At 38.2% G+C, this 24,849-nt stretch overlaps 1 pseudogene; it reads left to right on the forward strand.

Annotated features, from left to right (window-relative positions):
* Positions 1-2,941: 2,941 nt before the first annotated feature.
* LOC110287184 (small nuclear ribonucleoprotein-associated protein B pseudogene) lies at positions 2,942-3,629 on the forward strand (annotated as a pseudogene).
* The last annotated feature ends 21,220 nt before the right edge of the window (positions 3,630-24,849 follow it).

Consider the following 24,849-nt stretch of genomic DNA (forward strand, 5'->3'; position numbering starts at 1 on the left):
TTATGGGTGGATTAGTGCTTCAGCGGGGTTCCTACCTGACTACAAGAGGTGGCCACTTAGAGTTCCATATCCCCAATGCTGTGAGTCACAGTTAAGAACATCCCCATTGATTCTTGGGTGCCTACCCTATCCCAGATCTCTGTCATGTCCTGCAGATGTACCATATCTCCCTACCCCTGTTGCTTGCAGATTTCTGATCCTGAACTCCCCATTCCCCTCCCATCCCATCTTGTACTCATTTCCCTCCCAGCATCTGCCTCCTATTACTAGTGTATTCCCTCTTCTACGTTAGACTTGATTAGGCTTTCCTTCTTGTTTAGTTGCTTTGGGTCTGTGGAATGTAGCATGGGTATCCTGTATTTTATGGCTAATATCCATTTATAAGTGAGTACATATCATGCATGTCATTTTGGTCTGGGACAATTTTATATCTGTGCAAGAATACTGCCACCATTCATAGTATCATTATATCTTAAAAATTCAATACTCATAGGGTCACTCTGTATTAATATTTATTATTTATCACATATGAGATTTGATATCTTCCACATATACATATATATGTATATGTATATATATATGTGTGTGTGTGTGTATGCATATGTATGTCATACTTAGTTTTGCTTCAAATTCTACTTGGTAGAGATATTTATCATTAAAAGTATACCACATCTCTTAAACTTAGCAGTATGGTCCAGGAAATGACAAGTGAAAACATACTTAGCAATAACTACCTTAGTGGAGCAAAAGTATCAGAAAAAATAAACACACTAGAGCTTAATAATGTTTAGTAGTTCTATTCAAATAAAAAGTACTTAGTAAGTACCTGCCATGGGTAGGTGCACAATACTGAAAATTTATCAAATGCAGTTTCTGTTTTAATGTACCTAATTATATTCTTGGGAAATGGGACAGTTTATCTTTTTAAACACATTTTGGGTTTTATCTCACCTGGGCTATTACAATGACTCAATAATTTCTCATTGGCCTTGCCCTTCCTGGGAGCCCAGGGGACCATCCATACCATCATTCAAATGATTGTTTAGAAAATCTACATTCTTGATTTATCCCTGTATGTGCCTTAGAAATAACAGAGAGCAGCTTTTAAAGTGTTAAAATATTTTTTATACAAATCACTTCTGTATGAGTCACATGCTTCAAACACCATATTTTTGAAACTTCCCAGTTACTTCTGATGCCTGGTATCTGTTGTGAACAGATTATATCTATTACCTTTTAAATACTCATAGCTTTTTGGTCTTTTCTGTCTGGGTCCCTTTTAATGGATATTATGAATTTGGAAATCTAGCCTGCATTTCATTTTTTGGATAATCATTCTGCTGCAATATAATCACTAAATACTGTTTTGTTTCATGACACATGTTTTGATAACTTCCATCCCCTTCAAGGAATAGTCTTGCCTTTCTTGTCTGTCACAACAGGGCTTATTATTTAGAACTTAAACAACATGTTCTGTAAAAAGTCTATTCCTGAGTCTGTTGTCACTGTAGCTTGTAAACACTCATATGATTGTACCTATCACTTAAAATGTATCCACTGGCTTACGTGCCTCTCTACTACTTAACCCTTCAGGTCTTAAGGGCTGTAGATACATTATTGACCGTTCTATATCCTTCAGATTTGGCTATTTGAACTGGTAGAGAGTCAGTGCCCAGTGTAGTTACAGAGTTTATGAATGAATGAATTTTATGCATATTTCAGCATCTCTGAGTCAGAAAAAAAATGGACAAGACAGAATGAGGAAGTTTCAAAAGAAAGAGTTTATCAGGAGAATATTCAGTGGATGAGTTTCTGTCCTTGGGAAGAAGGGGTTTTGTCTGGAGAAAACCAGGTTATGTTAGAAGGGATAACTAATTCTAGCCAGACAGGCAGCCAAGAACAGGTTGTGGTCAAAGTGCTGATGGATGACAGCTGGAAGTATGGCTTGTAAACCAACTAAAAATGACACATCAATCTGAGCTGCAAAATAAAGTCACTGGGGCTCCAGAGGTTTTTGTTCTCTTTAAAATCTCACTCTACATGACCGTCTAATAAGAACACCTCACCTTGTTATAGCACTTTACAACTTGACACTCCACACAGTCATACACAGGATCCCATAGAAACCTCCTAATAATCCTTCCAGTGATGGAAAAAAGAGGCTCTAGAAACTTCAGGGACTAAAGTTCATAAGTGGTCATCAAAGCACAAATAGGTCTTCAAATAAGGGAGAACGGGAAAAACTAAGGTAAGAAAACCAAATGGCAAGAAAAAGAGAAAATCTACATAGTGTGTGCATTGAATTTTATTCTAGATCTTACTCTCCTCTCATTGTTGCTGTACTGTTTCTGCATGAGATTAGGGCCATAGGTTGATAATGACAGTGAGGAGACCCTAGGCTAATAACATAATAGGGTAAAGGTCGCTTTTTCACTTAAAAGCCTTATATTGTTGATATCAATATCTATAGATAAATGAAGAAATTGAGACCCAGAATGTTTAAATACCTTACCTAGAAATCCACAAGAGTTAAGTAAAATGACTTCTTATTTGAATCAAGCATCAATATAATTTAGACAAGAGCAGCCAGTTCTTTCCTATGTTGTTTTACGCTAAGAAATCAATTGTATGCAAAAAAATCTTTCCCTAAACCAATGTCATGAAGCATTTCCCATGTTTTCCTCTTAGACAAGTGGGTCTTTTGTCTCTCAATTCCATATTTAACCCTATTTGAGATCATTTCTTGGTATAGTGAAACATAAAGGTCTTTATGTAGATTTCTAATTTTTAAAACACAATTTTATAGAAGTCAGTCCCTCATTATATGTCCTTGGCATTTGTGTCAAAACAAGCAAACAGGGTGGGAATCCAGCGGCTGGCTGGCAACTAGGCCTCTGTGGAAGTGAATCCACCCGGAATCTGAGCCATCCAAGCCGCCACTATGATGGTGGGCAAGGGCAGCAAGATGCTGCAGAACATTGACTACAGGATGAGGTATATCCTGCAAGATAGCTGGATCTTCATTGAGACCTTCAAAGCCTTTGACAAGCACATGAATTTGATCCTGTGTGACTGTGATGAGTTCGTGAAGATCAAGCCAAAGAACTCCAAACAAGCAGAAAGGGAAGTGAAGTGAGTCCTTGGTCTGGTATTGCTTTGCAGGGAGAACCTGGTATCCATAACAGTAGAAGGACCTCCTCCCAAAGACACTGGCATGGCCCTAGTGCCACTTGCTGGAGCTCCTGGGGTCCAAGCATCCGCAGGGCTGCTGGCGGAGGAATCCCAGCAGGTGTTCCCATGCCCCAGGCTCCTGCAGGACTTGCTGGGCCAGTCTGAGGTGTTGGAGGGCGATCCCAACAGGAGATGACCCCACAAGGAAGAGGCACTGTTGCAGCTGTCGCAGCTGCAGCCACAGCCACAGCCAGTATTGCAGGAGCCCCAAGTCAGTACCCACCTGGTTGTGGGGATCCTCCTCCATCTATGGGTCCAGGGGCCCCTCCTCCAGGTATGATGGGCAACCTCCTGGCATGCGGCCTCCCATGGGGCTCCCTCCTGGCCAAGGAATTTCAATGAGCATGCCCCCTCCTGGGATATGACCTCCTCCTCCAGGAATGCCAGGTCTGCTTTGATCTTCTCACAGCATCACAGTCAGTAGCTCAGAGTTCCCCAGGGTTTCAACAAACCTGTTTGTTATGCAGTTTATAGAGTCTCATTGGATTGTCTGGTTTCCCTTTCAGGGCTTCCTCCCTGGGAAATATGCCCTCCAAGGCCCTAGACTCATCTTGGTCCTCCTCAGCTCCTTGCCTGTTTCCTTCCCAAAAGGCTGTATATACATTGTTCTTTTTTTCTGTGGCCTATGAAACTGGTTTATAATAAACGAAGAGACTGTTATATAAAAACAAAACAAAACAACAAAAAAACCAAGCAAATAGTTGGAAAAGCACAGATTTATTTCTGGGTTCTCTGTTCCATTTCATTGTTCTGCATAGCTCCATATATACCAAATGTACCGTGTTGTTTTGTTATTTTATCTTTGCAATCTGACGTTAAACAGTGTTTCAACTCTGTTCTCTTTGCTCAAGATTGTGTTGCTTACTTGAGGATTCTTTGTGATTCTATATAAATTTCTGTACAGATTGTCATTATTGCTTTTGTATGAATTGCATGAAATATGCAGAAAGAATCTGTAGGATTAGAAAAATATTTGTAAAAGACAAATCTGACATTGGTTCAATATGAAAATATAAACAACTCAGTAAAAAATCTCTATAATAGTGCAAAAGTTGTACATAGAAACTTCTCAAAAGAAGAGATCCAATGGCAACAGACATGAAACGTGTTTGACTTCATTATTTATCAAGCAAGTGAAAATCTAAACTACTATGCAATCAATGATATATTGTCTCAAACTTATTGGAGTGGCTATTGTCAAAAGCACAGAAGGTGAACTACTAAAATTGTGTAGAAAAAACAAGTTTTTGTACACTAATGATGAAACTCTAAACTAGTAGGACAATTATAGTTTATAAATGTGTGATTACTATATGATCCAACAACTTCACTCACTAATATCTCTCTCTCTCTCTCTCTCTCTCTCTCTCTGGGTGTGTGTATCTGTCTCTCCCTGTGTCTGTCCTTCTCTTTCCCGCTGTCTCTGTTTGTCTCTCTGTCTCTGTCTTTGTCTGTCTCTGTCCCTCTCCCTTTCTGTGTGTAGTATAAACCAATTATGTTAAGAGATGATCTTCATGACCATATTCATCATCGCACTAAAAACATTTGGTAAAAGCCAAATTATGAATTCAGCCTAATGATGCACCTAATGGTCCTAAAAAGATAAATGGTATTTTTACATAATGGAATAGAATATTATTCAATCATTGGAAAATTAAGCACCCATCTGTGATAACATGAGAAAAATGTCTGTGGTGTTAGGTGTTAGGTGAAATAGGGCAGTCATAGATAAATACCACATGATCTCACTTATATGTAAAACTGGGAAACATGATACCATAATAGAGGGTATTATAGTATTTACTACAGGCTGATGATTAGCTACAGGGATAGATATAAGTCATTAAAGATACATAATTATAGTCAGGATTAATACATTTCAGAATGTCTATTGTACAGCTAGGTGACTGCATCATGATCGTATGTTGTATTTTTGAGAAACGTAAAAAATATCAACATTATGATTTTTCATCACAAAAATGAGTTGGTAAAAGAACCATTAATTAGCTACACTGAAGTAATCAGTTATATATATATATATATATATATATATATATATATATATATATATGCAATGCATGGAGAGGGGGAAACATGTTGTACATGGAAACTAAAAAGTAAATGCACTGACAATTCTATCTTAACATATGATCTGGGATGCATAATACTTCTTATGAAAGTAAAGAGCAATTTCAGAGAGTAATTCTGCACAGGCATAAATAATGAAACTCACAGTGCAAGAAAGTGAGGTGCAACTTGAATTTCATTGAGCAGCACCTAAGTGAGAGTGAACATTGCCCCAAGCACTGGGGATAAGTACTGAGGAGAGCGGCATCTGCTGGAGAGTAAGAAAAGAACCCCCAAACTGTTGGTGTGGCAGATAGTTGGCTACCTTGAAAGCGATACAACCTTCTCTAAACTACAGGGCTGAAGGGACTCATTCTTCCTCCTAAGGTTCTGTAATTTAAGAGATGCCACATACTTGGATGGTAACATCAAGTGAGGGCCTTTCAGCTACAGGGAAATTGAATTGCTGATTGCTGGGCTGTGTTATGAAAGAAGGCAAGTCACAGGTTATCACCAGCTCCCTACAGGCTCCACTCTGAAAACAATGATAACTGGCTAAGAGACCTTGAGATAAGAACAAGAGAAGAAATGAGAGATGAGATAAGCAAATATAAATTCAAAAGAAGTATGCTTTTAGATTAGGTTTGTTTATTGAAAAATTAATACACGCAGTTCACACAAAACCTCCAGGGTACAAATAAGTACAATGTAAGCTAAACTTCCTCTTTGCATGGAAATATGTATGTAAGTAGTCTTTATCATCAAAATTGAGATTGCAATGTACACACCATTGTGTACAAAGGGTACTTTTTTGAACCCCAAAGAATTAAAATTGTAAATAGTTTTGTTGCAGCACATTTAAATCACTTTTATTACCTTTATTGGTTATCATTTCAACATAGAAATACAGGCTCATTAATTTAACCTATCCCCTTATGAGGCCCATTTAGCCTCATCCCATATTTCATTCACACAAGCAGCACTGTAAGTAATACCCTTGCACTTGTATACACTTGCATACCACAGGGAAATTACTAAGTCAAGGGCAAATTTTAAATACTTGTTTTCATATTGTTAGATCTTACAGAATTGTGTTCTGCAAAGGGATTGAATAATCCCACCTCCAAGGTATAAATGTCCATTTCTACTAGTTCCATGTCTCTATCTTTTCCTCCTCTTTTCTGATAAGATGAAGGAAAAGGATAGTTCATGATTGTTTTAACTTAAACTGCTCTCATCATGTGTGAGATATTACAGTATTTTGTGTGCTTATTAATTATGTGCAGGTGATTTCTTTCTTATATTTTCTCTATGTGCATGTATTCATTCTACAGTTTATTTGTAAGAGATTCTCCCATACTAACTAATTCCACTGTTATTTGGAACAAATTGTTGATCATATTGGATTGATACTCACCAGATGTAATAAAGATTTTTTTAAAAAATCAACTTCTGTGTCTATTATATTTTTGTGGAAAAGTATGTATAGTTAAATTAATCAGCTTATCCCTTTTTTGTTTTCTGGACTATAGCTCTCTAGAAAAGCTCATTTTGCTTCCAGGTTATGTGAATTTTAATAGATTTACTTTATTTTATTTCATGTGCTTCAATTAGTCTATTACAGCTTATGTGCCTGTTGTCTAAAGATTCAAAAGATGATGTTAAATCCTCTGAAACAGAAGCTATGGGTAGTTTAGAGCTGACATCTGGTTTTGGGAAGTCAGACTAGGGTCTCTGAAAGAACAATTGCTTTTAACAACTGAGCCATCTCATGCCCCAATTCTCCTAGTGTCTTCATTACACTGTTCTCCATTTCATTTGAGTAGGACCTTGAATAGTCTCTACTCTATGAACTTAATTTATCAATAGTCTCTACTCTATGAACCTAATTTTTCAATCCATGTACCAGGACCACTGTTTTAATCATGAGAGATTTATAGTTCTTTTGAGCATATGAAATTTTCTTCCAACATTTTCTCCCTTTTATACTATTTAATTATCCTCTTAAAATTTTTGACCTGAGGGCAGCTATATATGGTATTAGAAACTTAACTTTGTAGTCCTGGTGAATTCATGAATATTGGTTGAGAATCTACAACCATCACTTTACTAAACCAGCCTAATACCTAACAACAAGTGATAAATATTTTTATACCCACAGATAAGGGCAGTTGTTACTGCATCAACAAAATTTCTCTCTGCAACAGGTGGAAAACATCAAACAAACCCACAAACAACTAAAAATATGGAGTTGTGGAGCCCAGTCCCACTACTGTGTCTACAGCACAACTCCTGCACCAAAGACTCTGGATCATTGCTGAAGAGGGGCAGAAAGTTGGTAAGACCCAGAGTATCATGGAATTTGCTGTGAGACTGTGTCTCCTAGTAATGCCAGACACCACATCCATAAAGCCTTGTCAACATGACTGAATAAATGTGAGTTGAACAAGGTTGACACCAATGGAAATGCTGAAATGGACAGGGAAAAGCCTCAACTCTATACAAAGAACTACGCATAATTGAGGAATGCTGGGAGTGGAAGAGATGGTATTCCCCAGAGAAAAGCACACCAATTGATTGCTGTCAAATGCTCAGCCCTGAAAACATAGCTACAAGGAACATTATATGGGCTGAACAGATTATATATTTAGGAATCTATATGTAGAGATACACACACATGTGTGTGCAAAAACAATTAGTGAAAAAGAACAGGAGAGGAGAGATGTGATTATCTTGTAATCTCAGATATAAAATAAAAACAACTTTTGGAGTCGGCTTTGCATAAGCTCCTATTCTCATCTTCCCTCCATCCCTTCCTCTCTCCTTTCCCTATCCCCCTCCATCTTTTTGTAGTTATATGACACTTCATTAATCTATGTGATTGACAGATGTTGCCTCAAGAGTGAGAGCATGAACTAGAATTTCCATTAGAGAGTCACTCACACATACACAAACACATACCCCATAAAAGGTAGAAGTTAACAAATTTGGAAGCAGCACTATTTAGAAATAAAACTCCCATAATACTTGTAACAAAACAAGAGTAATTTTGCTAGAATTAGCTATAGAAATACAGGAGGTCTAATTAGATTTAAATATCTCACAAATGATGAGCTTTCGATAGAAATTTTTCCTAATACATGCTATGAGTGGTATTTATTCAAAAACTGCCCTTTTTTTGTCTGAAATTTATGTTTTGGTGAGTGTCTTCCATTTTACAGGGAAAGGAAACTGAGAGGCATCTTGAAAGTACAAAAGAAAGTTGTGTGGTTTGACGAATTAACACATTTTGGTTGATGGAAAGCTGTTAATACAGGCACTTAGACTTTGGCTCCAGCAGAAAAATTACAATTCTGGGGTGTGAATCAAATGAGCTTGTTTTCTCTTCCCAGTTTTGGCTTAAAAGAATAAAGCCTCTTGAAATAAATTCAAGCGGCTCAGTGGATATGAAAGCTTGAGGGTTTTTAAATCTAGTTTAAAATGCATATTAATTTAATGAAAATTAAAATTTAAGATTCTATTATATTTGTATCATACCATGAAAATCTCTGATGTACAGATTTTTTAAGATTACTATTTCAAGTATAAATTATTATAAAATTCAAGAACTTATTTTAGTTTTTGAATAGGTAAGGACGTGTTATTATTAATCATTTTAAATCATAGGTTTTAGAATACATAATGATTTAATAAGTCTTAATTTTTAAGGGACCATGTTACTTGTATCAGAAATTAGGATAATTTGCAAATCATAAATATTTTATTCCCCAGTTCTTCAACAAAAATTGTGTTTAAAACAATCCCCTATGCTTGCTACTTAGGTTTGTCATGAAAAGCATTGGCTATGATGTTAGAAACCTGTATAAAAGTATCATATTTGCCTCTGAATTGCTTGTGCTATAAATGACCAATGCCTTTGACATCAATTTTCTTCATGTACAAAATGGACAGAATAATCCATTCTTTATAGAACTGTAAGAATGAAATGAGGTGTAAAGGTCAAGTACTTGACACTTTATAGATAGTTCACAGGTGTCAATTGATTCAGGGCTAGCTAGATATTTAAAATATGTATATTTGCAAAATTCTTTCCAAATGTACTTTTCTAGTGAGTCGTAGAATATTTTAAATTTAAATTTATTCTTTGAGGATCTTGTAGATGCATACAATGATCATACCCAGCTCCCCACTCAGTCCCTCCAACTCCTTCAGGACTACCTGCTTCCCACACATTCCACTCTTGACTTCGTGTACTTTTGTTTTTATCTCATTGACTTCAATTAGTACTACTCCTATTTACATGTATGGGGTCATCCATGGTAACATGGGTAACCTACTGGGAACTACACTTAGAAATGACTTTTACTCTCCCAGTAGCTACCATTTGCGCCTCACCCAGGAGTGGAGCCTTATATTTCTTCCCCCAGCCATGCTGGAATGTTGAGTGGCTTGATATTTTCCAGGTAACCATAGCCTCTTATTCTATGAGTCCTGCACACCAAGGAGACACTGACTTGCAACATTCATCCTCAACCTCTGGTTCTTACAAACTTCTGTGCTCCCTGAAAGCTGGGGAGCTAAAGGTCCATTTATGACTGAGAACTTCACAGTCCTTTATTCTTCTCTGTGTTTTGACCTGGTTTGTTAACTGCCATCCACTGCAAAAGGAATTTTTCCAAAGTAGGCTGAGATCTGTAATAACATATGGATATAAAGATAAACAAAGTAGAAGACAGTTCGATAGGGTGTCTATTTAGAAAAAGTAATACTGTTGTTCTTTCAATAGGGCTGCTAACCCCTTCAGCTCCTTGGGCCCTTTCTCTAGCTTCTTCATTGGGGACCCTGTGCTCAGTCCAATGATAGGCTGCAAGGATCCACCTCTGTATTTGTCAGGCGCTGGTGGAGCCTCTCTAGAGACAGTTATAACAGGCTTCTCTCAGCAAGCACTCGTTGGCATCCACAAAAGTTTCTGGGTTTGGTGATTGTTTATGGGATGGATCTCCAGGTGGGCAGTCTCTAGATGGTCATTCCTACAGTCTCTGTTTCACATTTTGTCTTTTGCAACTCCTTCCATAGGTATTCTGTTCCCCCTTCTAAGAAGGACTGAGATAATCAGTACCCCCAGAGCTCCCAGGGACTAGACCACCAACCAAAGAATACACATGTTGGGACACATGACTCGAGCTGCATATGTAGCACAGGATGGCCTAGTCGGTCATCAATGGGAGGAGAGGTCCTTGGTCCTGTGAAGGTTCTATGCCCCAGTGTAGGGGAAAACCAGGGCAGGGAAGCAGTAGTGGGTGAGTTGGGGAGCAGGGAGAGGGGGAAGGGGTTAGGAGGTTTTGGGGGGGGGCGGAGCCAGGAAAGGGAACATTTGAAATGTAAATAAAGTAAATTAATAAAAAAAAATAATACTATTAGGATCTCCTCCAGCCCTATGACCTCTCCAGTAGAGTGTGGAATTTGGTTTGACATTAACATTTTCTTCAAATTCTGATGCATTTTTAATTTACATAAAAATGAGAAACTAGGAGAAATGAAATTTTTGCTGAATAATAGTGCACATGGAATAAAATTTATGAATCAAAAATATATGAAGACCTTTGTAAAAATTTATTAATTTGCAATAATGATTCTTTTATTTATTAGAAAAAATAAACTGTAAATCATCTTCTTAACACCACATGGGGTAAAAGTACCAAATTAGACCCGGAAAGCAGGGTTTGAATCTCAGGACTTTTCTTTGGTAAACCCTTAGAAATAAGATTATTCTTGGCCACATTACCTCACAGATGGGTATTTTCAGCCTTTTTTCCCCCCATTGGAAAGATTTCAAGGATTTATTATATTTTGCAGAATGGTTAGATGTGGGAAAAGAGCCCAAATTCTGTTGCTGCCTTCAGGCATCTTGGAAGGCTTGCTGATCTGTAGGAATAGTGGAGCTGGTGCTAACAGTGTACAGTATCAAAGAGCTACCCCAGGAAGAAGAACCAGAGAAGATTTCCACGACATAGGAGTTGGAAAGTCCTGCAGATCTGTTTATTCTATGTATGCTGGGAGGGAACTAGAAAGGTTGAGTTCTTGTCAGCAGTTCTGGAACAAAATGTTTCAAATGACTTGGCTTCAGTTTCCTCATCAGTAGAACTGAAGTGAAGGGGTAGAGAAAGTCTCAACAAATCTCTAAGCCTGAAGTGAGAAGTAAACAAGACAACAATCTTTGCTGTTCTGTGTAAAGGCAAGTAGTGCCCATAAAAGCACTGAGATTATGATGTATCTGTCCCTTATATTAATAATGGGATGAGCAAGAGCAATGAGCTATATCCTTCTTGGTTGAGAATTCTAGAGAGTGTGGCATTGAGGGAACTTTGGGGAGACTATAACAAACTACTCCAATGCCTCTTCTTCAACTATTTTTATTTAGGCAGCCTTTATTTATTTATTTATTTATTTATTTATTTATTTATTTATTTATTGGATATTTTCTTCATTTACATTTCAAATGCTATCCCCAAAGCCCCTTATATTCTCCCCAGCCCTGCTCCCCAACCTACCCACTCCCGCTTCCTGGCCCTGGCATTCCCCTGTACTGGGGCATATGATCTTTGCAAGACCAAACATACCTAGGTAGCCTTAATTGTTCAGACTCATACAAGCCTACACATTTCTCCCTTCCCATCTCCCTCCCTCTCTCCCAGCCCCTCCCTCCCTGTCACACACACTCCTTGAACTAGAGACTCTGATAAAGATATGCTTGTTCAAATATCAATGGCTAGATGAATACAAAAACTATCGTGAAAGGGCTTATGATGAGTGTGAACATCATAAAATAATATGGACATGAGTATCAAAATGAAACCTTATGATTAAAAATCATCTTAGAGAAATTAAGAATAGTGAGAAATTCATGTAATCAATCTAATGAAAACCACAAGTTATCATATCATTTCCAAAAATCTCTTCTAGCTCAGACATTTTTCATTATTTTTTAATTATTGAAATTATAATGGATTATATCAATTCCTCCTTCCCATTCCTCCTCCTCACTTATACCCTTATATAGTCCTAAATATATAATACAACCTGCTCAGTCTGAATAATGCTACTTATGTGTATGTTTTCCAGGTAGATCATCTGACATTAGATAACCAATTGTGTATTCTTCCCTGGGGAAGACTGTTCTCCCAACTCTCAGCATTCCTTAGTTGTGTGTTTCTTTGTATAGCTCTGGGGCCTCTTGGGTTCCTCTTCATGCCAAGTACATTTCTTCATGTCCATTGGTGGCATTATTGCTCAGGTCATGTATAGGTAGTCATGTTAGCAGACTTTATGGTGTAACTTCTGACATTCCTAGGTGACAAAGTCTCACAGCAAGCTCCCTGTCCCTCTGGCTCTTCCAATCTCTCCTCCTGCCTTTCTACAAAGATCCTCACAGCTCAGATATTTTCAATGAAAACTTCTAGAAAAATCCCACCCAACTGTTGTACCAGTGATATAGCTCAGTGAGTAATGGTAACTGCCAGCAAACCTAACAATATAGGCTTGATTTCTGGCACCCACATGGTGAGAGGAAAGAACTAACTCTCCCTACTCCCTTCTCCTTTGACATTTGGCCATTCTTCCTCCACTAACTATGTATGTCTTCTCTTCCCATCTTATTACAGATTTTCCAAATAAAAGTTTCATTCTTTCTCCACTCACCTGCTAAAGCCTCCCGCACTTTGAAGCACATGTTACCAATGATGAAATGAGTGATTGTTGCCTAGGCTATATACTGGGTACTTTATGAAATTTCTAATCCTCAAAAGTCATTTGATGTAGGCTTTGATCTCCTCCAATTTACAAGAAAAGAAATTGAATCTCCTGAAGTTTAGGAAAAACATGCCCGAAGAAATTGTTTTCCAGCTATGTATGTGACAGATGATTAATATCCAGAATATACAAAGAACTAAAATGACTAAGTATCAAGAAACAACACAGTCAAAAAGGAGAGATGTGAGAACACAAGGCTTTCAGAAAAAAATTCAAATGGCTCATAAATGTGTAAAAATTGCTGGGCCAGTGATATGGTTCCGTGAGGAAAGGCACCTACCACAAAGCCTGACAATGTGGGCTTGATCTCTGGAACCCAAATGGTGGGATGGTGGGAGGAAAGAACTAACTCTCACAAGTTGTCCTTTCACACAGAGGCAATTGTAGATGTGTGTGTGTGTGTGTGTGTGTGTGTGTGTGTGTGTGTGTGTGTAGTGGTCAACTCCCTTAGCCATTAGAGAACTGAAAAATAAAATAAAACTACTTTTAGATTCCATCTTTATTCCAGTTAGAATGGCTATTGCCCAGAAAATACATGGCAACAAATGCTGACTAGCCTTGTGGAAAGAGGGACCCTGTTTCTTGGTATAGTTTACAGCTAGCTGTAAAGTGGTATAGTCCGTGTGTGGAAATCAGGGTGAAGGTTTCTCAAAAAACTAAAACTAGAAACACCATATGTACAGTCAAATCACTTCTGGCTATATACCCAATTACACTATATCCTACAACAAAGATACCTGAACTGAACTTCTATGTTTATTGTCCCTGTATTCATTATAGCTAGGAAATAAAGCCAGCTGCGATGCACATTGACTAATAAGTGGATAATGATGAACAGTACCCTGTATGGCTGGATAGAAGCTAGATATTTTAAAACAGAAATCCCAGTTCCAGGGGTGGGAAACTTTCATAGGAACTGTTTGTTAAGGAGAACCCTGAAGTCTAATCCAAGATATTACCACTGCTCTTGATTTTGTACTAGAACTAGATGCTAAGACCCTATTGGTGAAGACTGCTCATGGTTGGGTTGGAGGGCGTAACTAAATCAAACTGGAAATAAGTCACAAGTTCCTGCCCTGCTCACTAGGTTTCATAGATGTTATTTGGGCAGATGGGAGAGAAAATGAATCTGTAGTCTCACCTGGTATGGATCTAATGCATTCCCTGACTAATCTACCAGTCAAGATGTGCCCAATGTAGTGATAATCAGTAGCTTTCTGATTGGATAAAAAGCCAACTCTACAAGGGACAATTCATGTCTGGTACTCTATTGTTTGGTAAATAGCCCATGGCTGGGAAAATCATAAACAATGGGGAGAGCTAGTACTGTTATTTTGTTAAATAGTTGTGTTATGGCCATGAAGCTGCCTTTTACATGCCACATAGCCAATAGAAGAGCAGTGTTCTCAGCCTTGATCAAAGAAACCTTTTTTTTTTTCTAACACATACTCTCATAATTGCTTAAAGTGTTGAGGATAATCGACTGTTGAGTATGGAGCCCTAAACAGTATATTTATGTCACATCCTTTAAGGTCCATGGAGCAGAGGAAGAAAGAATCAAAGAGTCAGAAGATAGGGGAAATGCAGTGGAAAGCTAACTTCTGAATGTGACATGGCTGACATACTTATGAATTCATAGCCAGCAACTGTTGCTACCTGCACAGACCTTGCCTGCTATTGGGCCTAGCAACTTTTTGTCAGGAATGAGATTTTGGGGATTCATGAGCCCTATCTTTTCCTGAGGAGCTATTAACAGTTAGTGGGTTTGTGGGGGACATATTTTCTTCAAGGATGTCGCCAGTGATAACATGTTCACATTTAGGTAAATAAGCCCCTATGGTAGCCATGACTATGTAAGTAATCCTAATTGAACTCAGGCAGATAAGATACACACACACCACCACCACCACCACCTTAGCAGCAGCAGCAGCAGCAGCAGCATCAGCAGCAGCAGTAGGAGATAGAAAGTACAAAAGGAAACAATTTGGAAGAAAAATAAGGTAGAGAGCACAAGGGAAGGTAAGGAGGTGAATATGATGAAAATCCAGCATGTATGAAAATACATATGCATAAAATTGACAAAATACACTTGTATGAAGTTGTTGATAATGGGTAAAATGTTTAAAAAAATAAAAATAAAACATGCGAGAGATCACACAGCAGTGGCAGTGTTAGGGTTTAAATTATACTCAGCCAGTCTCCATAGTTGGTCTTTCTAATTCCATGCCAACTAACACATTCCCAAAGACCTTCGTTAGGCAAAAACACCCCCTAGGTTTTCAAATCAAACCATGTATTTAATATTATCTTGTAGGAGAGTTATTTGATTTTATATCTTTCCATTCCAACTCCTGTTTGAGAAATGGCCATAGTGAATTGCACTCTATATCTGGTGGCCAGTTCTGTGACTTGCACACAGTAGGAATTTAATAAATATTTATTGATGAGTGGACATCAGATTTATTTTCTGTTCAAAAACCTGTGATAGAGTATTAAATATGTTTTTATCAGAGGAAGAAAACTGTAGATAAGGTCATTTGTGAGCTGAAGCCATTGTTACCTCTGTTGCTAAGGGAAGTCAGTTACCCTGGGATACTAATTAACTGCAGCTATTGTGGAAATTAAGCCAGCAGCCCCCAGCAGGTTCAGAGAGCTGATGGAAGGAGAGAATCTAGGTGTCAAGTAAGAACGTATGTATATTTTCTGATTTGAGGCAAAGTAAGGAAGGGAGGTAGCTTGGTAGCTTGTACACTTTCAGCATCACCAGACCTGCTCCTTAGTGGGCAAAGAAGTTATTCCCTGTAATTAGCTCCAACAGTGGAGGGAAGGTGAATAGACTGCCTGCCTGTGGTTGAGATCTACACTGCTTTCTTTGCTAGCCATTGAGGAATAAGTATCTGTGGTAGGGGGTGGGGGTTGACATCAAAGAAGTACCATCACTGAATGAAATGTACTTGTCAAAAAAAAAAAAAAAGACTTTTGACTGTTAAGATTCTGGTTGAGCTGATAAAGAGAAAGGAGGAAATCAATAAGGAAAAGTAACAGTGTCTTCCTGGGGCGCCTATTGCATTCAAACAAATTATCTACTCTGTCTTGGAAAATGGAGTTCAGAGTTTTCATTTATGATTGTGGAAGAAAGTGTCACCAGTATTCAGCAACCCACTCAGAACTCAGTCACTGGGCGTGGACTCGAATTGTTCTAACAGACTGGTTCCACCTAGGGATAGTCTACCTAAATTGTACTTTGTTTTTCAAAAAAAAAAAAAAAATGAAAACGTGCCCTTTACAAACAGCCACTGCAGCATGGAAGTCATGAAATTATTCAACAGCTGAGACCTGGCTTCGTGACAAGCCCTGGGGTAGAGACAGTGACGTGTGTCTGGAGAAGACGGAGTGAGTGCTTTGCATATTGGCCAAATGAGACAATAATAAAACTTCTGATTATCGGCAGGAGTTGTGAGCACCAGGCCTCCAGGAACCATATAAAATAATATTTAAAGGTTTTGGTGGGTGGGATTAACCCTCTCCTTGCTGACTCAGACTGTTCAATGATCAACATTTCAGAAAGAAATTCAGAACCTCCCCTCTACATGAAAGAGCCATGATGAATAGGAAAGAATGATGATTCCAAGAGGAGTTGGGACCAAAAGGATGAAAGGACAGGAAATCTAGAAGCAGCACAGCCCCTTTCTTTTGAGTAGAATGATTCTGTTAAATGACTGTCCATGTTCACTGGACAAACACAGAGTCTCTTTAGGTCATAACCAAGAAGACAAGGGTGCAATAGCAAATACAAGTTCAAATGCCTGGCTTGCTGCTCCCAGTCAAGGCTTTCCTTCATAAGGGAGTAATAAAGCAACTATATTCTCTATGCAGAGATATGGACAGTAAGTCCTAAGCCCCAAATTTACAGGTGAATAAAACATCAATGATTCAGATAGAGATGACTTTGATAGTGCATCTAACCAGGCTCTTTCCATGAAATTCATGGCTTACAGGTATAAACGTTGAGCACTAACACCCACAGTTGGGAATTTAAATCTTGAAAACACTTTCTAGAATTGATGACCCTTTTCTCTATCTTAGATGTATGGAGGTCAATTTTGTGTACTGATGCTGAGACAGCTAATATCCCTTACTTTCATATCCCTCAACTTTGGCCCATAGATTTCTACTCCTGCCCACACTCCAACCATGGGCCTCCTGTAGTTTACTAGGTCTCCAAGGAGCCTCTGGTTAGCACACAGATTACATGGTGAGCTTCTATGGTTCTTCTAGATTATGAGAACAGAAAATAAAGGGATAAAACTAGGTAATCTGCAACTTAACAAAATCACTCCAGAAGATCAGTAAGAAAGACACCGGACTTAATTTTGCCTCTGCATTACCAGTTCCACTTCTACTAAGAACTTCGTAGGCTCATCTGCCTTGCTTGACTTTCTATTCCCTTTGAATTTATATAGTATAGAATCAAGATCCGTGGCCTTCTACATGATTCTCACATTTGATCAGCACAAACTGTTATCTAGTACAGGATTTTCTTTCAAAAGACCTCAATTAATAGTTACTGGACACCTCTCTGGCTATGTCTCACAATTCTCTCCCAGCATAGACCCCAGCATCCCGCCATGCTGCTATTTGAACTTTCATCACTACTTCAGGAGCATGGGTAGTAAGAAAGATTTGTGGGATGGTGAGATAGCTCAGTGGGTAAGAGCACCTGACTGCTCTTCCGAAGGTCCTAAGTTCAAATCCCAGCAACCACACGGTGGCTCACAACTATCCGTAATGAGATCTGATGCCCTCTTCTGTAGTGTCTGAAGACAGCTACAGTGTACTTACATATAATAATAATTTAAAAAAAAAAAGAAAAAAAAGAAAAAGATTTGTTTGCATCTCCCTTTTCTAATCTTCCCATGTTGCATCTTGAACCCACAATGGGGGATTAGTAACATTTAAACAAGAGGTGTTTGAAACATTTGCAGGTTTTTTTTTGTTTTGTTTTGTTTTTTGTTTTTTATTGAAAAGGCATATTGCTTCACAATGGTTACTGTCTCTTTGAGAAAACAGTTTGGAGAAATTCCTTGGCTAAAGCAGTTTGTAGCTGTTCCCCTGGGTGTGTGCCTTCTATTAGGGCGATGATCTCAGAATCCTTGCTACCAAAACCCAAGCAAAATGCTAAATCCCTTCAAGCATCCCTAGACAGGCAGATATATTGGTGGTCAGCTGTAGAGGGCAGCTGGGAAACTGAAATCAATCTGCTTTAGCTTCAGCGTTTTAGCAGCATTTTCTTAAATTGCTCTTCTCTGTTGCTAGCTGCTTTAAGGTGCCTTCTGTTCAAAGAATATTTATGCGTGTAAACTTCAAAAACAGCTACCTAGCACAGACCCCTAGAATTACAGGCTATTTCAAAGATAGAAACAGAAAGGGGACATTTTTTGGAAGGAAAGAGTTATCCCCTTTACCTTGTAAATGTCACCAGGACCCTCATTTATGTTTATATTAATTAAACAATGAGTCATTCATTAGGATTGAATTGAAGTCCCCTCAGAGATAGAAAGGGCTCCTGGGAAAGGAATCGACATGGTTACTGCCATGTTTCACTGCTCCAAGGGCACCAATGTAATTGTAAGGAATGGAAAAATCTCCAAAGGATCATTTTGCTGGCAGCAAATGAAGCAAATGGCATGCAAGAGGTCAAAGAAAGTGGTTTGAGACTAGAGCAAGTCAGGGAGTGTCTTCAGATACCAAAATCTGCTAGCATCTGTATGGCTCTGTGGAGCTTCAGCCACAAAGGTCAGGGCAAAAGAAGCCAATGCATGCTGGAAGTCCCAGCCTGGATGCGAGCTCTGAAGCATGCCGTGCAAGGTGGTTCTGGTGTGGAACTAACAAACAAAGGGACTTAGGATGTACAGTCTGTAAGACTAACTTGTATATCAGGCAGAATGACAAAGCGGAGTAAGTCTGAAATGCTGGGACCTAGGTAGAGCTTACTTACATTGGATTTAGTTGTTCCAGTTGTTGAAACTTAAAATAAAAAAATCCTACTGGGTATCCAACTGGGAGAACTAAACTCAAACTATATCTTTAGTAAATTCTACCATATTTACAATATTTTTCTTTTCTTTTTTTTAAATTTTTAATATTTTTTATTATGTATTTTCCTCAATTACATTTCCAATGCTATCCCAAAAGTCCCCCATACCCTCCCCCCCACTTCCCTACCCACCCACTCCCACTTTTTGGCTCTGGCATTCCCCTGTACTGGGGCATATAAAGTTTGCAAGTCCAATGGGCCTCTCTTTCCAGTGATGGCCGACTAGGCCATCTTTTGATACATATGCAGCTAGAGTCAAGAGCTCCGGGGTACTGGTTAGTTCATAATGTTGTTCCACCTATAGGGTTGCAGATCCCTTTAGCTCCTTGGGTACTTTCTCTAGCTCCTTCATTGGGAGCCCTGTGATCCATCCAATAGCTGACTGTGAGCATCCACTTCTGTGTTTGCTAGGCCCCAGCATAGTCTCACAAGTGACAGCTATATCTGGGTCCTTTCAGCAAAATCTTGCTAGTGTATGCAATGGTGTCAGCGTTTGGAAGCTGACTATGGGATGGATCCCTAGATATGGCAGTCTCTAAATGGTCCATCCTTTTGTCATAGCTCCAAACTTTGTCTCTGTAACTCCTTCCATGGATGTTTTGTTCCCAATTCTAAGAAGGGGCAGAGTGTCCACACTTTGGTCTTCATTCTTCTTGAGTTTCATGCGTTTAGCAAATTGTATCTTATATCTTGGGTATCCTAAGTTTTGGGCTAATATCCACTTATCAGTGAGTACCTATTGTGTGAGTTCCTTGGACACTTAAACTTTTAGCAAGGAGTTGTGAGGAGAGTACAAAAGATTTCCACATATCCCACACAAACTGTTTACCATTACACACTAGTATGAAATAGTTTCTCAACAGAAGGTCCTATAGTGACACAGTGATTGTTCACCAAGATTTATAAATTAATTCAAATGTCCATGATATTCCAGCCCGAACCAGGCATTCCAGTTAGCTTTCATGACTTCTTAGGCTCCTCTTGGCCAGTATAGATTTTCAGGCTTCAATTGTGTTTGATGTCCTTGATAGTTTCAAGGAGAACAAATACAGTGTTAAATATAATATTCTTGAATTAAATCAATGAAAGGCCATTCATAAAGTGCCATTTTTATCACATGCTAAAGAATGTCTGTGCTATCGGAACTCATCCTAGGTGTTAACCTTGAATACCTTGCTGAGCTCATTCTTGTCCAGGATTTGAAGTACATCTTTGCACCCCAGCACTTTCCATAATATACACTGGTGCAGGGAGTTAGGATGCATAGTCACTGCTTATGGAACGAGGAGTTGTCTCCAACTAAAATATCTTTATAAATTATTTGGACTTCTTCACATATTGGTTTTCCCCGCTGTTTTCAATTTAGTTGACAGTTCTGATTTGGCACTTATATAAGAATGAACTCACAGAGATTTATTCTTAAATGGGATTTTATTTCAATATTACTTAATTTTATTGCTGATTTTCTCTTTTGGGGACTACATAAAACTAAAAGGCACAAAAAATTAATTCACCGAGTTAAATGACAGATTATACAATGGTGGAGAATACTTGAAAGTCACATATATAACAAAGGGTTCTTATTCAATTTATATTTGAAGCCACAGGTAGAATTCAATAGCAAAAAAATCAAAGAACCTGATTTAAAAATGCTCAAGAATTAGAGTAAACATTTCTTAAAATGAGGCAATTAAGTGACCAGTAGGCATATGAAAGATGCCCACCATTACAAACTATTGGGAAATTTAAAATGATAATCTATAATGAAATATTATCAAACCTACAAATAGAGTAAGTGTTAACAATGATGTATAGGATAGCAAACCTATACATGCACTGTTGGTAATAGGGGTATTAATGCAGACAATCATTATGTAAAACTCACAAATCTAAAACTAAAATTACCTTGGAGATGTGATCTCACAGCAAACTTTCTGCTCCTTACATTCTTCTGTGGTCTCTGGCTCCCTGTTCTTCTATGATCCTGAGCCTTAGGTGTGGCCATTGTATTGTAGATTTCCCAGTGGACACTGGTTACACAACACAATCTTTTCTTTTCTTCTCTGAATTCTCACTGGCTGTGGTTTTCTGTAATTGTCTCTTCCTATTGCAAGGAGACATTTCTCTGATGAGATCTGAGAGCTAGTCTTATCTGTGGGAACAAGCATAAATATTTACAAAGCAATTAAGAACTATGTTTAGCAAAGTGGCAGTTATGGTTCTCCTCCAAAACCCGTGACTTCACTAGCTCTGGGTAGCAGATTAGGTTTCCAGTACCAAGCATAATTTCTCTCTTGTTGAGCAGGTTGTTAAGTCCAATTAGGAAGCTGTTGGTTACTTCTAAGTCATACATGCCACACTTAAAAAAGGATGGAATGTGGTAACATGCAAAAGGAACTCTTCCTTGCTTTGCACCCTAGACAAAAAAGCTACATGTAACTAAGGACCTGCTGACAGCTGAAGAAATAGTCTGCACACACACAGCAGAAACAGTGGATGCAGCTTAGGGATTACTATGGAATAGTAAGGGGAAAGATTGCAGGCCCAAAGAGGATAGCAACTCCATAGGAAGACCAATAGAGTCAACTAACTTGGACCCTTTGGACTCTCAGAGACTGAACCAACAACCAAAGAGCAAAAATGGGTTGGACCTAAGCCTCCCTGCACATATGTAATAGCTTGGTGTTTATGTGGGTCCTGAACAACTGGAACCAGGGGCTACCCTAAAAGCCATTGCCTGTATGTATGATATATTCTTCTAGCTGGGTTGCCTTATCTGGCTTCAGTGGGAGAGAATGTGCCTAACCCCACAGAGACTTGGTGTGCCAGAGTGAGGGGATATGCTCCTACCTACTCAGAGGTGATTGGGAAGGAGATGAAGAAAAGGATTGTGGGAGGGGGTGACTGGGAGGGGCAGTGAGTGGGACATAAAATGAATAAATACATACATACATACATACATACATACATACAAGATTTCCTTTTTTACAATAAATAAAGAAATAGTCTTCAGCTCCAAGGAATAGTCCTCCTCCCAAGGAGCCCCTCACTCTGTTAATTATCCATTATCAAGTCGTCAGTCCTAAAATTAAAGTATCATTACACAGACTGAACAGATTTTTCTTTATAGTTTTAGGAATATGTATGTCAGCAAATAAAGAGCAGAGGTCATGAATTTGACAGGGAAAAAGGCAAGTTGCATTGCAGGAGTTGGAAGAAAGAAAGGGAACTGGAACACGATGCAATTATATTTCAAAAAGTAAGAAAAAATGGTTAGAAAAGAGCAGCCATCTTACTGTGAAACATGTACCCCAAATAAATATGTAGAAATATATAAAATAATATATTTACATAAAATATATAAATATAAAGAGATAGCTTCAGCGCTATGTTTATTGGACCATTATATAAAATATGCAGCATATGGAGCATGTGTGCAGACACAACAAAATATTCAGCTTTCAAAAACAAATAGATTTTGTCAGTTTTTTCAACCTGCGTAAGCCCAGAAGAAAATTACGTTAAATGAAATAAACCAAACACAGAAAGACAAATATTACACCATTATGTATATAATCAAAAATTTATGTATAGAATCTGCTGCTACCAGTTTTAGGGTATAGTACATTGATATATTAATTCACTTAATTGTTGTTCAAAAATACCTTAACTCACAGGGTTAAGGGTATACCTCAGTGTTGGATTATTTTACCTAGTATATGAGAACTTTAATCCATAGTAGTGAAAAAATATTTATGTGCACCAGCTGCATGCGGTGCCTAAGAAGAAGGTGTTGGATGCCCTGGAATTGGAGTTACCCAATATGGGTGCTAGGCATTGAACCCTGGCCCTCTGTAAGAGCAGTACATGTTCTTAACCTCTGAGTTACCTAGAAAACCTAATACAGTAGAAATTTATAAACGTGTACATATATGAAATCACTAAATAATGTGTGTGAGAGTCCAAGTTGGTCAATTCTTGTCACTAAATGAAGCTTCTAGTACTGGGATTTGGTTACATGTAAATGAGCTGTTGGCCATAGGAGCCCATTAGAATCCCCAAACAACCCAGGCTGTTGTCAAGACTATAGATTATACTTCCCAAACTGACAGCAATTCACTGAACATGGAGAGATCAAGCTGATGCCCATATAGAATTTTCACCCCTACAGTCTAGTGTCTCTGATACTGGAAGTTAAACGGCATGCTCTCAAGACAGCAATATAAACACCAATACAGCCACAAACCTTTATCTACAATAGTGTATGACTACCTGCAAGATACACACAAAGCTTGTAAGAATAACCAACCAATAACTGATCTGATTTAAGTACTTCTCCAGGAGAAGGGACCTATACCTGACGTTGCTGGGGTGACCAAGAATCTGAAAATAGCTAGCCCAGAGATCTGGGGTAAAACCAAATAATATTGATCTAAGAAAAAGTAATAAAAAAACGACAGGACTGATTTTATGAGGATCCTGAGCAGACAAACAAGTGGCTCTTTGATCTCTGTGCTATCTCTTGGGTTCTTTTCTTTCTGTTGGTTTGATTTATTCAACTTTGATGTGATGGTTTTTTATTTTATTACATTTTATTTTGATTTTTGAGGAAAGAAAGAAAGAAAAGGAAGAAAGGAAGGAAGGAAGGGAGGGAGGGAGGGAGGGAGGGAGGGAGGGAGGGAGGGAGGGAGGGAGGGAGGGAGGGAAGGAAGGAAGGAATTTAACCACTAGGGTAAAGGTTAACAACTGAATTGTCAGTTATACCTGCTGAAAGATGGAAAATCAGTTTTCTCTAATCGAGTGACACTGTGTATATCAACCACTAAAAGGCAGGCCTCATGTTCAGAAGTAGCAGACCGACACATAATGGACTCCACAGGTTTTCTGTGTAGTTTTTTTTTTTAATTTTTATTAGATATTTTCTTCATTTACATTTCAAATGCTATCCCCAAAGCTCCCTATACCCCTCCACCCCTCACCCTGCTCCCTTTAGTGTTTTTCTTTATGGATGATGTTTTATTCTGTTTTCTGGGTTTGTGGGGGGAGGGTTTCCTTAGTCACAGAGGGAGATTCCACAATGTCTTTCTTCTATCCTTGACATTAAAGCTAGAAGTACATGGATGAATCTGCAAGTTCTGCTGCCTGCTGAGTTTAGAATATGCATTGGGTCTTGGGAAAGAACTTAAAAGTTGGGTGAATGGGAAAGAGGAAAAGATCTAGAAGGACTTACTGAAGGGGACAAATATAATCAATGTATATTTAATTTTAAGATATTTTTAAATAATAAAAGTTTAGCATTCAGTTCACTCACAGTATTGAATAATATACAGCTATTATTATTTTCCATAATTTTCATCATCCCCATAAGAAACCATGCACACATTAAATAATATCACCCTATCTCTACCACCTTAGCCTTTAGTAATCTCTAATCCACTTTCTGAATTTATCAATATATTCATGGTAGGCATTTCTCTCAAAGGGAATTAAATTATACAATAATTTGTCTTTTACATTTAGCAGAGTTTTATAGGATCTCCTCATGCTAAGGCATATATTAGAATGTCAATACTTTTCCAGCTGAATAATATTGTATTTTAACATATATATCATTTTGTTTATTCATTCATATACTGATGTATACT

The sequence above is a fragment of the Mus caroli genome, unplaced genomic scaffold (genome assembly GCF_978045245.1).
Source record: "Mus caroli unplaced genomic scaffold, Mus_caroli_1 scaffold_5, whole genome shotgun sequence".
NCBI classification, from domain to species: domain Eukaryota; kingdom Metazoa; phylum Chordata; class Mammalia; order Rodentia; family Muridae; genus Mus; species Mus caroli.